We start from the raw sequence: 12,530 nt of genomic DNA, 5'->3' as shown, positions 1-12,530 counted from the left end.
GTTTTCAGTAAATTAACTACATAGTTTCTTAGACTTTTATATCTTTCCCAGTTGACTTCACACCTGTTGTGTCTAAAAACTTGGTATGCTTCATCTCTTTGCTTGATTATGTCTTTTAGGTCCTTGTCAAACCATGGAAGACTATGTTGGTGAGAAAAATACCTCTTGACTGGAGCAATTGTGTTGACAGTATTTACAGTCTTATTAATAAAATCGTCATAAAATCTTTGAATGTCAACACAGTTTAGTAAATAATTATTGTCAATTAATTCTAAACAAATTTTATTCATGTTTTCGTTTCCCAAATTACGATAATTCTTTAGGTTTTTGGTGAGTTGGATATTCTATTTAATAGAAACCTTCAGAGTGTAAATAGACGTACTAGCTGCAGAGATATATTCAAAGTTTTAAGAATATTAACTCTCCCATGCATTTATATGTACCAGCTGTTGATTTTTGTAAAATCGGATCAGCGACCTTTTACCTTCTTGAACAAAAATAATTACGGCACAAGAAATTTAACATTGTTAGAAATACCAAATCATAGACTGGCTAGATCAGAATCAAGTCCAATTTTCATGGGTATCAGGATATTTAACAAATTGCCGAATCATGTTAGAAAAATGTCACTAAGAAAATTTAAACCGTTCATAAAAAACTTTATGATTGATAAAGCCTACTACTCCATTGAAGAGTTATAAATATGACTTATCAATATAACTGAAGAATTGAGATTGTCATCTAGAGATGTTAATATATTATAATTTTACCTAGTTATAAGTTTTAATATATAATTTTACATAACTGTTCATATCCTATATATAATTTTTTTTTATATAAGTTTATTTATATCATATTACACTGACTTGTTCTATATCATTGAGTTATGATCCAGAAGAACCAATAAAATATTATTATTATTATTATAATAGGTTAACGGAGACTAAGGAATGATCAGTTATTTTGGGTATATTGTGAATTAATGTTTGAAGTTCAAAGTTACTGATGACATAATCAATTATACTTGCACTAGTATAAGTACATTCTTCAATACTTTTATTTATTCCAAACATATTCAATAGATTTTTTATGTGTGTCGAGTGAACTTCATTACTTTCAAAGTTAATATTAAAATCTCCAGCTAACATAAATTTTGATTTTGATTGAGAATGATCTTCACATATATTTTCAAAATGATCAATAAATATTGTGTGACTTGTATTAGGTGAATAGTAAATGGCATCAATTAATATTTTTACATTATTATTATATTTCATTTTTATAATTAGACACCAATATAGTTCTTGTAAATGGAGTACTCTAAATGAGATTTTACATATATAAGAACCCCTCCTGTATGTCAGGAAGATGAATAACATCTAATTGTTTTATATCCTGTTAGCATTATTTCACTGTCCTCAATGTCAACAGTGGTGCGTGTTTCACTAAATAATATTATTGATGGTTGGTATGTTAGGATGGAAATAATTATTTGGTATCTATGTGCAGTCAAACTTTAAATATTACCATATACCGGGTGTCAACGAATCTATTAGACAAGTCATAATTTCTAGACTATTAGGAGAATTGAAATGAGATTTGGTATAGTTGAATGGTATGTGGAGAGGAATGTTTTCACATATTTTTCACTTTCCGGTCACTTCCGGTTTCAGCGGAAATGGCTCCGGTTCTGAATTTTTAAATGGAACACCCTGTATATTGTAACATTTTTGGATTTCTGAGACAATTCTGGATCAGAAACTGACATTTCCGGAAGTTTTTCAGCCTACTTGATTTTTTCAGAGTCACTTTTAAAATTGCATCTAGGTGGCCATGATCGGACGTAAACTAATCTATGGACCTCAGGTGATATCAGAAAATTGCAATAGCGGAGTTTTAGTGACTAGTGCGTTGAATATGAATGAGACAAGTTTACAAAATAACATTTTCGTGTCTAACTATTATTTTTCAAATGGCGACCATTTTTTGACAAGCAATTTCCGAAAAAAGGATTTTTTGACGAATCTAACGTTACTAATTTATTTGCGATTGGATCAACAAATTTAACAAATTTAACTAATAATTTCAGCGATGCACTTAGATTTTTTGCAATATCCTAAGTTCTTGAAAATTCAACTATAGTAAATTTTCAAAGTGCATCCCTCCTTGTTCAAGACACATTTCAGCTCGTTCAGTTGTTTCTCTCAACACGTTTTGTAACATTTGAGGCGATATACTTCTAAATGCCTGTTGAATCCTTTCTTCTAAGATTTCGAGAGTGGCTGGGGCTGTTGCATAGTAGACCCTTTCTTTTACATATCCCCAAATGAAGAAATCTAACACAGTCAGATCCGGTGAGCGGGCAGGCCACCGTACTGGACCGTTGGTTGCAATAACTCTATTATTAAAATGCTCTATTAAAAAATCAAGTACGTCTCTGCTATTATGGGGTGGTGCTCCATCTTGCTGGAAGTAAATTTGCCGTAAAACTTCTAAAGGCATATCATTAAGATGATCCTCGATTTCATTTTGAAGAAAACCCAAGTATCTAACCCCTGTTAACTGACCTTGAAACAATATTGGACCAATTATTCTGTTTCCAACGATACCAGCCCAGACATTGACGCCAAACCTTTCTTGAAAATTGCCCTCTCTCATTGCATGTTGATTTTGTTGGGCCCAGTACCGACAATTCTGCTTATTAAACATGCCATTATTTGTAAACCGTGATTCGTCGGAAAATAGAATGAAGTTGATAAAATTTGGGTTAACTCTATGATTTTGAAGCAACCAATCACAAAATACTACTCTTCTATTGCCGTCGTCAGCATACAAATGTTGGTGTAACTGATATTTAAATGCTCGATATCTGTGCTTTTTCAGAATTTTTCTTGCTGATTCGTGACTTATCTGCATTTCTCTACTAATTTCTCTTAAAGAAACCGTTTTGTCAACTTCTACCATAGCAAGAACGTTAATCTCAGTCTCCTCATTTATGACAAACCTCTGTTCTGCGTCTGGATTTCCCTCTTGCCTAAAACGACTCTCAACATAGGGAAAATACTGATGAGATGGGTGTTGCCGATTGGGATATCTCTGAGCATACAATTCAGCAGCTTTCCTTGAATTTCTGTGGCATTCTCCAAACAATAACAACATATCCACTTTTTCACTTTGAGTATACATTATTTCGACGAAAAATTAAACTAAAATTAACGAAAATCAAGAGAAACTTCTACTTTCTGCTCATAAAGCTTATGTCACTGTCATAACCTAGGTGAGCGTTTTGTTCTCCAAAGTGGACTTGATGGAAATAACCGCAAAATACAAATAAATTAGTATCGTTAGATTTGTCAAAAAATTCTTTTTTCGGAAAGTGCTTGTCAAAAAATGGTCGCCATTTGAAAAATAATAGTTAGACACGAAAATGTTATTTTGTTAACTTGTCTCATTCATATTCAACACACTAGTCACTAAAACTCCGCTATTGCAATTTTCTGATATCACCTGAGGTCCATAGATTAGTTTACGTCCGATCATGGCCACCTAGATGCAATTTTAAAAGTGACTCTGAAAAAATCAAGTAGGCTGAAAAACTTCCGGAAATGTCAGTTTCTCATCCAGAATTGTCTCAGAAATCCAAAAATGTTACAATATACAGGGTGTTCCATTTCAAAATTCCGAACCGGAGCCATTTCCGCTGAAACCGGAAGTGACCGGAAAGTGAAAAATATGTGAAAACTCTCCTCTCCACATACCATTTATCTGTACCAAATCTCGTTTTGATACACCTAATAGTCTAGAAGTTATGACTTGTCTAATAGATTCGTTGACACCCGGTATAATGTCTTTTTTAAGCGGTATATTAGGATATTCGTTTAATTTTTTCATTAGAAACTTTATTTGCTATTGTGGGTACGTTATTTATGTATTTGATTGTTTTTTAATTATCACCATTTGATATTAATTCTTGTAGTTGTTTTTTAACGTTTAGGTAATAATCTTTTTGTTTTTTTGGTCTGATCGCTGAATATTCTAATGTCATGTGAAATATTGTTTCTTTTATTTTTTATATTTCTTAATATGGTAATTGCTTCATTTTTGTTCATCATAACTACTTTTATTAATCTATTTTTATTTGGTATAACTTTTCCAACTCTAAATATTGTAATGTTGTCAGATTAACATTGACACTGACATTGATATTAGCTTCTCTTCTTTGGCGCTCTAGTAGTTCCATAATGATACTTTCAGTTGGAGTAGTTTCACTAACTTCATTTACCTTTTTCTGCTTCGCTTTGTTTCTAAGATCATTTATCTCAGTTTTCAAAGCCATCTTTTCAGTTATTAGTGATTTAACTTCTGTTTTGAGCATATTCATCTCACTTCTTGAAGAGGTAACTTCTGTTCTGAAACTTTTCATTTCTCTTAATAGTGCCGGAACATTCCTGAAGGAAACTCGGCATTCCTGACAGAAGTACGCCAATGTTCTTTTCGTCAGCTCGAAGTTCCGATGAGCTTAACCCTGTGCATTGTTCTGACGGATGTTGTGCAGAGTGACAACTGTCACATACAGCATATTTATCTCCGAAATCTTGATTGAATTTTATACACATATACACAAGATAATACTCCATGTGTCAAGATAATATGACCATGTGTCAAGATAATATGACTATGTGTCAAGAACTGTTGCCTTTCAATATTTTTTAGAAATTTTCCTGTACTATTTTGATAAACATTTCCCTAAAGTTAAACAATATAAACATCACCGTACGAAGCAGCCCAACTGCAAATGGGTTACTGATGACATTAAGAGGTCCAGCATACGATTAAAGGACATGTTTGTGCTTGGGAAAAAAAATTTGGAATTTATTTAGATAAAAATTTAAAATTCTTAGTTTCGTATTTTCGCATTTATGACGATGTATCTCTGTAGTTTTCCTAAAATAATTTTTTGCTGCGAACTGTTTTATTTTGGGCAAAAAACTCAGAAGACATTTTTTGTTTAGAATGCTACAGGCTATCGGAAATAAATTTTTAAATGGTAAACAAATAATAAGACAAAAAGTTACATTGGAAATAAATTTTAGGGATTGCGTTTTCCACCCCTTACAACCATGGGGTAAACCAAATAAATTTCTGGCTAAGTATCTTTTTGATAGTACAAAACGTCAGGTTAATTTCAATATTGTAACTTTTTTAGTGCTTGTGAAAAAAATTGTTATACAAATTTTTTGTATCCTCTTTAAAGGGCTGTATCTTAACAAGGGATGCTCCAATGAAATTTCTTTTTATGAAAGATCCCATCTTTTTTTCGACGAGGAATCACCTCCTTAAATGTTTTACACTCATTTAGTTACACCCTGTATATCGGAGCGAAGTCTGTAGAAATTAATTGTGAGATTTTCACTGGACAGTTTAGAAAACTGTAACACGTGTTTCGTTATACAATAGCTTCCCCAAGAGAAGCTCGAATCCAAATCTGCCCATGAACAGACATACAACTCTCAAATAAAAACCCCATTTATTGAGTTTACATATGAAATTGAAAACAACAAGGAGTTACCATTCCAAATTCTAGAGTCAACCAGACAAAATAACAATACTTTTAGCTATATTCCTGATGACTCACACCATTTTATGACCCTAATCAACAAAGTAAGTATGCTAAACTGCTAAAATTGTGAACATATGTTCGAGACGAGCGTACCAACGTAAAATAATCGCTAATCCAAAGAAAATAGCTGTCGAAATTTGAATAATCACCTTATTTTTTTAACAGACCTTGTACCACTTCGATAGATATCAAAAGCAATGGGGTTGTGGTCGAAGTGTTACACTTGTGCTTTAACAACTAGAACACTTCGTCGTTTGCCTCATCGCCTTTAATAATTTCTACCGCAGTTAAACACGAAACGTCAGGCATGATAACCTGCATACCATGATGAACAATTAATATATTTTAAGATACGATGGTGCACATGCCTTGAATTAGAATAATACTAAACTTTTTATGGAAAACCTAAACAAACAAGTGGTTTTCCAAGTATTTTGAAATTTTTTGAATTGATACAGAAAAGAGTCCATTGAGAACAAACGTCATACAAAATTACTGGGGTAACACATTGATAGCAGGCTGAAAACCATATTATATTGAGGCCCTCAAAAGCAAACTAGCATCTGGATGTTATGCAGTTAGTGTCGTATCCAATGAACTTGTCGTATCCAACAGCAAGATGGGTTATTATCGAGATTCTTGTTGATTATTATTTATTAAGCATAAAATACTGACAGTAATAGAATTATTCAAATTCGAAACTGCATGTGTGATAAGAAAACGCTTCGAATCCATCCAAACGAATTATAGTACTTGACAGGCAGAAAATATTAGATTGCCTTTTCCAGCCTTAAATCTTGTCAAACACTCTCTTATATATAATCGTTGTTAAATATCTAAGAAGCCTTCACTGGATATTAAGAATACTAAAAGCTCAACAATCTTTAAAAAAGCATTGAAAATTTTATTCAGTGAGAAACCATACTACTGCGTTGATAAATTTTTATTGAAACATTTTGAATTGGATTCATTTCCAATACTAAAGTCATTTTGTGTTAGTGTAATTACCCTGGTCTGATGTAGCATTTGATTTGATTTATGTACCTTCATTCATTATTTTTTGACTAATTCATGTTTTGTTATGACTTGTTTTAAGTTATGTTATGTTCTGACTGATGTGTTTTAGTTTTTAAACTATTAACATAGATACACTTTGTCAATAAGAATTTTTGTTCCTCAGACAATAAAGAATATTTTTCTCTCTTAACTAATTGTTATTTCATAGGTTTTTTTAGTCAATTTCATGAAGGGAACATTTGAAAAACATAAAATCCTTCAAATTGAATGGGTAATATTTTTAGGAGTGATTCATTTTTTGAAATATTCAGAAAAAATTTTCAACAAGTGTGTTGATAAATTAGGATAAATTATGTATCGGACCGGGAACGGACCGAGATCGGACCGAGAATCGGACCGAATTTAATTTATATATTTTTTTTTTTCAGAATTCCCACATAAGAACTGATGAATTAGGTCCTGTAATGATGAAAACCTTCACGCTATTGTCGAAACTAACCATCAAGAACAGTTTTCTCTTAACATGTGGCTCGGAGTTATCGGGGATGATTTAATTGGGCCTCATTTTCTACCTCCTCGATTAAATGGTGAGGCATACGTTCAATCGAGTACTGCTGGAGGAAGTTCCTTTGGGTGTCAGAAGGGATATGTTTTTTATGCATGATGGGGCTCCCGCCCATTTTAGTCAAGTAGCACGTCAGCATTTGACTGAAACATATGCAAATCAGTGGATAGGTCGAGAAGGACCACAGAACTGGCCCGCTCGATCCCCGGATCTCAATCCCCTCGATTTCTCTATTTGGGGCTATTTGCAGCACTTGGTTTATCATACTCCTGTTCGCGATGTAGAGGACTTGAGAAACCGCATCATCGATGCATGCAGGGTAATCAGAGAGACTCCAGGAATATTTGAGCGAATACGTGGCTCAATGCGCCGACGTCTAGACGCATGCGTAATGTCTGAAGGGAGACATATTGAAAATTTACTATGATTTCTACGTGTTGTGTGTTTTGTTATTAATAAATTAGTTTTGTTTATTAACCTTTAATCGTTTAATGCAGGTACTATAAATCCAGTTCGCATTTATGACGATGTATCTCTGTAGTTGTTCGTAAAATACTTTTTTGCTGCGAACTAGTTTATTTTGGGCAAAAAACCCAAGAGACATTTTGTGTTTACAGGATATCGGAAATAAATTTTTAAATGGTAAACAAATGATGAGACAAAAAGTTACATTGGAAATAAATTTTAGGGGTTGCGTTTTCCACCCCTTACAACCATGGGGTAGACCAAATAAATTACTGGCTAAGTGTCTTTTTGGTAGTACAAAACGTCAGGTTAATTTCAATATTGTAACTTTTTCAGTGCTAGTGAAAAAAATTGTTATACAAATTTTATGTTCCCCCTTTAAGGGGCTGTATCTTAACGAGGGATGCTCCAATGAAGTTTCTTTATTTGAAAGCTCCCATCTTTTTTTCGATGAGAAATCACCTCCTTAAATGTTTTACACTTATTCAGTTACACCCTGTATATATAATTCGATATTATTGAAAAAATTATATGGTTATATAAAGATGGGCTCACCATTACTTTTTAGTATGATACTTGTTTTGCTCCTCAGTAAAATTTTCCCTCAGTATTCTGTCCGACACTCTGCAAATATATTACTGCATTATCATTTTCTCTATGTGTAGGTTACTAGTTATTTATATTTCATTCATACATATTTATTATCTCTGCTGTTTTTGCACTTCATTTCTATCATTGTGATTAATGTGTTTTCAAATCGCATATATTTTTCAGGAAAACAGATGTGAAGTTTTGTAATGCTTATATTTTATATCTGTTGTGAAATACAACACTGCATCTTATGAAATGAAATACGTAGGTCATACTGAAATATGATTTGTTGAATGTGTCTTCAAATTGCAAGGTTTACAAACATTTTTCAAGGAAACAGGTGAAATGTTGCTGAGTCAATATCAGTTATGAAATATAAGTTCAGGTCTTATAAGACGGAATATGTATTTCATACTGAAATATGATTTGTTGAATATTTTCCTCATTTGTTGAATGTCTTCAAATCGCAAGGTTCAGGATCATTTTTCAAGAAAACAGGTGTGAGGATAGCTTAATAGCTTAATTTAGAAACAACACTAGGTCTATTCAGAAGGAGTATATACCTCGTACCAAATTATTATTTGTTGAATCTGTCTTCAGATTGCAAGGTTTATTGAATTTTCTTAGGAAAGCAGATGTGAAGTGCTCAATGCTTATATTTTATATCTTATGAAGTATACCACTGGATCTTATAAAATGAAATATGTGCCTTATACTGAAATATTATTTGTTGAATTATGTCTTCAAATTGCAAGGATTATTGAATTTTCTCAGGGAAGCAGATGTGAAGTGTGCAATGCTTAATTTTATGTGTTATGAAATATAGCACTGGATTTTATAAAATGATGTATGTGCCTCATACTTGAATATTATTTGTTGAATCTGTCTTCAAATTGCAAGGTTCATTGAATTTTCTCAGGAAAGCAGATATGGAGTATTCAATGCTTATATTTTATATCTGTCAGGAAATATAGCACTGGATCTTATAAAATGAAATATGTGCCTCATACTGAAATATTATTTGTCGAATATGTCTCCAAATTGCAAGGTTTATTGAATTTTCTCAGGAAAGCAGATGTGAAATGTTCAATGTTTATATTTTATATTTATTATGAAATATAGCACTAGATCTCATAAAATGAAATATGTGCTTCATACTGAAATATTATTTGTCGAATCTGTCTTCAAATTGCAAGTTTTATTGAATTTTCTTAGGAGAGCAGATGTGAGGTGTTCAATGTTCATATTTTATATCTGTTATGATATATAACACCGGATCTTATAAAATGAAATATCTAGGTCTTACTGAATGTGTCTTTAAATTGCAAGGTTTATTGAATTTTCTCAGGAAATCAGATGTGAATTGTTCAATGTTTATATTTTATATCTGTTATGAAATATAGCACTGGATCGTATAAAATGAAATATGTGCCTCATACTGAAATATTATTCGTTGAATCTATCTTCAAAATGCAAGGTTTATTGAATTTTCTCATGAAAGCAGATGTGAAGTGTTCAAGCTTATATTTTATATTTATTATGAAATATAGCACTAGATCTCATAAAATGAAATATGTGCTTCATACTGAAATATTATTTGTCGAATCTGTCTTCAAATTGCAAGTTTTATTGAATTTTCTTAGGAGAGCAGATGTGAGGTGTTCAATGTTCATATTTTATATCTGTTATGATATATAACACCGGATCTTATAAAATGAAATATCTAGGTCTTACTGAATGTGTCTTTAAATTGCAAGGTTTATTGAATTTTCTCAGGAAATCAGATGTGAATTGTTCAATGTTTATATTTTATATCTGTTATGAAATATAGCACTGGATCGTATAAAATGAAATATGTGCCTCATACTGAAATATTATTTGTCGAATCTGTCTCCAAATTGCAAGGTTTATTGAATTTTCTCAGGAAAGCAGATGTGAAATGTTCAATGTTTATATTTTATATCTGTTATGAAATATAGCACTGGATCGTATAAAATGAAATATGTGCCTCATACTGAAATATTATTCGTTGAATCTATCTTCAAAATGCAAGGTTTATTGAATTTTCTCATGAAAGCAGATGTGAAGTGTTCAAGCTTATATTTTATATTTATTATGAAATATAGCACTAGATCTCATAAAATGAAATATGTGCTTCATACTGAAATATTATTTGTTGAATCTGCCTTCAAATTGCAAGGTTTATTGAATTTTCTTAGGAAAGCATATGTGAAGTGCTCAATGCTTATATTTTATATCTTATGAAGTATACCACTGGATCTTATAAAATGAAATATGTGCCTCATACTAAAATATTATTTGTTGATGAATATGTCTTCAAATTGCAAGGATTATTGAATTTTCTCAGGGAAGCAGATGTGAAGTGTGCAATGCTTAATTTTATGTGTTATGAAATATAGCACTGGATTTTATAAAATGATGTATGTGCCTCATACTTGAATATTATTTGTTGAATCTGTCTTCAAATTGCAAGGTTCATTGAATTTTCTCAGGAAAGCAGATATGGAGTATTCAATGCTTATATTTTATATCTGTCAGGAAATATAGCACTGGATCTTATAAAATGAAATATGTGCCTCATACTGAAATATTATTTGTCGAATATGTCTCCAAATTGCAAGGTTTATTGAATTTTCTCAGGAAAGCAGATGTGAAATGTTCAATGTTTATATTTTATATTTATTATGAAATATAGCACTAGATCTCATAAAATGAAATATGTGCTTCATACTGAAATATTATTTGTCGAATCTGTCTTCAAATTGCAAGTTTTATTGAATTTTCTTAGGAGAGCAGATGTGAGGTGTTCAATGTTCATATTTTATATCTGTTATGATATATAACACCGGATCTTATAAAATGAAATATCTAGGTCTTACTGAATGTGTCTTTAAATTGCAAGGTTTATTGAATTTTCTCAGGAAATCAGATGTGAATTGTTCAATGTTTATATTTTATATCTGTTATGAAATATAGCACTGGATCGTATAAAATGAAATATGTGCCTCATACTGAAATATTATTCGTTGAATCTATCTTCAAAATGCAAGGTTTATTGAATTTTCTCATGAAAGCAGATGTGAAGTGTTCAAGCTTATATTTTATATTTATTATGAAATATAGCACTAGATCTCATAAAATGAAATATGTGCTTCATACTGAAATATTATTTGTCGAATCTGTCTTCAAATTGCAAGTTTTATTGAATTTTCTTAGGAGAGCAGATGTGAGGTGTTCAATGTTCATATTTTATATCTGTTATGATATATAACACCGGATCTTATAAAATGAAATATCTAGGTCTTACTGAATGTGTCTTTAAATTGCAAGGTTTATTGAATTTTCTCAGGAAATCAGATGTGAATTGTTCAATGTTTATATTTTATATCTGTTATGAAATATAGCACTGGATCGTATAAAATGAAATATGTGCCTCATACTGAAATATTATTTGTCGAATCTGTCTCCAAATTGCAAGGTTTATTGAATTTTCTCAGGAAAGCAGATGTGAAATGTTCAATGTTTATATTTTATATCTGTTATGAAATATAGCACTGGATCGTATAAAATGAAATATGTGCCTCATACTGAAATATTATTCGTTGAATCTATCTTCAAAATGCAAGGTTTATTGAATTTTCTCATGAAAGCAGATGTGAAGTGTTCAAGCTTATATTTTATATTTATTATGAAATATAGCACTAGATCTCATAAAATGAAATATGTGCTTCATACTGAAATATTATTTGTTGAATCTGCCTTCAAATTGCAAGGTTTATTGAATTTTCTTAGGAAAGCATATGTGAAGTGCTCAATGCTTATATTTTATATCTTATGAAGTATACCACTGGATCTTATAAAATGAAATATGTGCCTCATACTAAAATATTATTTGTTGATGAATATGTCTTCAAATTGCAAGGATTATTGAATTTTCTCAGGGAAGCAGATGTGAAGTGTGCAATGCTTAATTTTATGTGTTATGAAATATAGCACTGGATTTTATAAAATGATGTATGTGCCTCATACTTGAATATTATTTGTTGAATCTGTCTTCAAATTGCAAGTTTTATTGAATTTTCTTAGGAGAGCAGATGTGAGGTGTTCAATGTTCATATTTTCTATCTGTTATGAAATATAACACCGGATCTTATAAAATGAAATATGTAGGTCTTACTGAAATCTGATTCGTTGAATGTGTCTTCAAATTGCAAGGTTTATTGAATTTTCTCAGGAAACAGATGTGAAATG

The sequence above is a fragment of the Leptinotarsa decemlineata genome, unplaced genomic scaffold, assembly GCF_025532065.1.
Source record: "Leptinotarsa decemlineata unplaced genomic scaffold, Ldec_3_MD MMD2_P_RNA_scaffold_7, whole genome shotgun sequence".
Lineage (NCBI taxonomy): Eukaryota > Metazoa > Arthropoda > Insecta > Coleoptera > Chrysomelidae > Leptinotarsa > Leptinotarsa decemlineata.
This window is presented reverse-complemented; position numbering follows the sequence as displayed.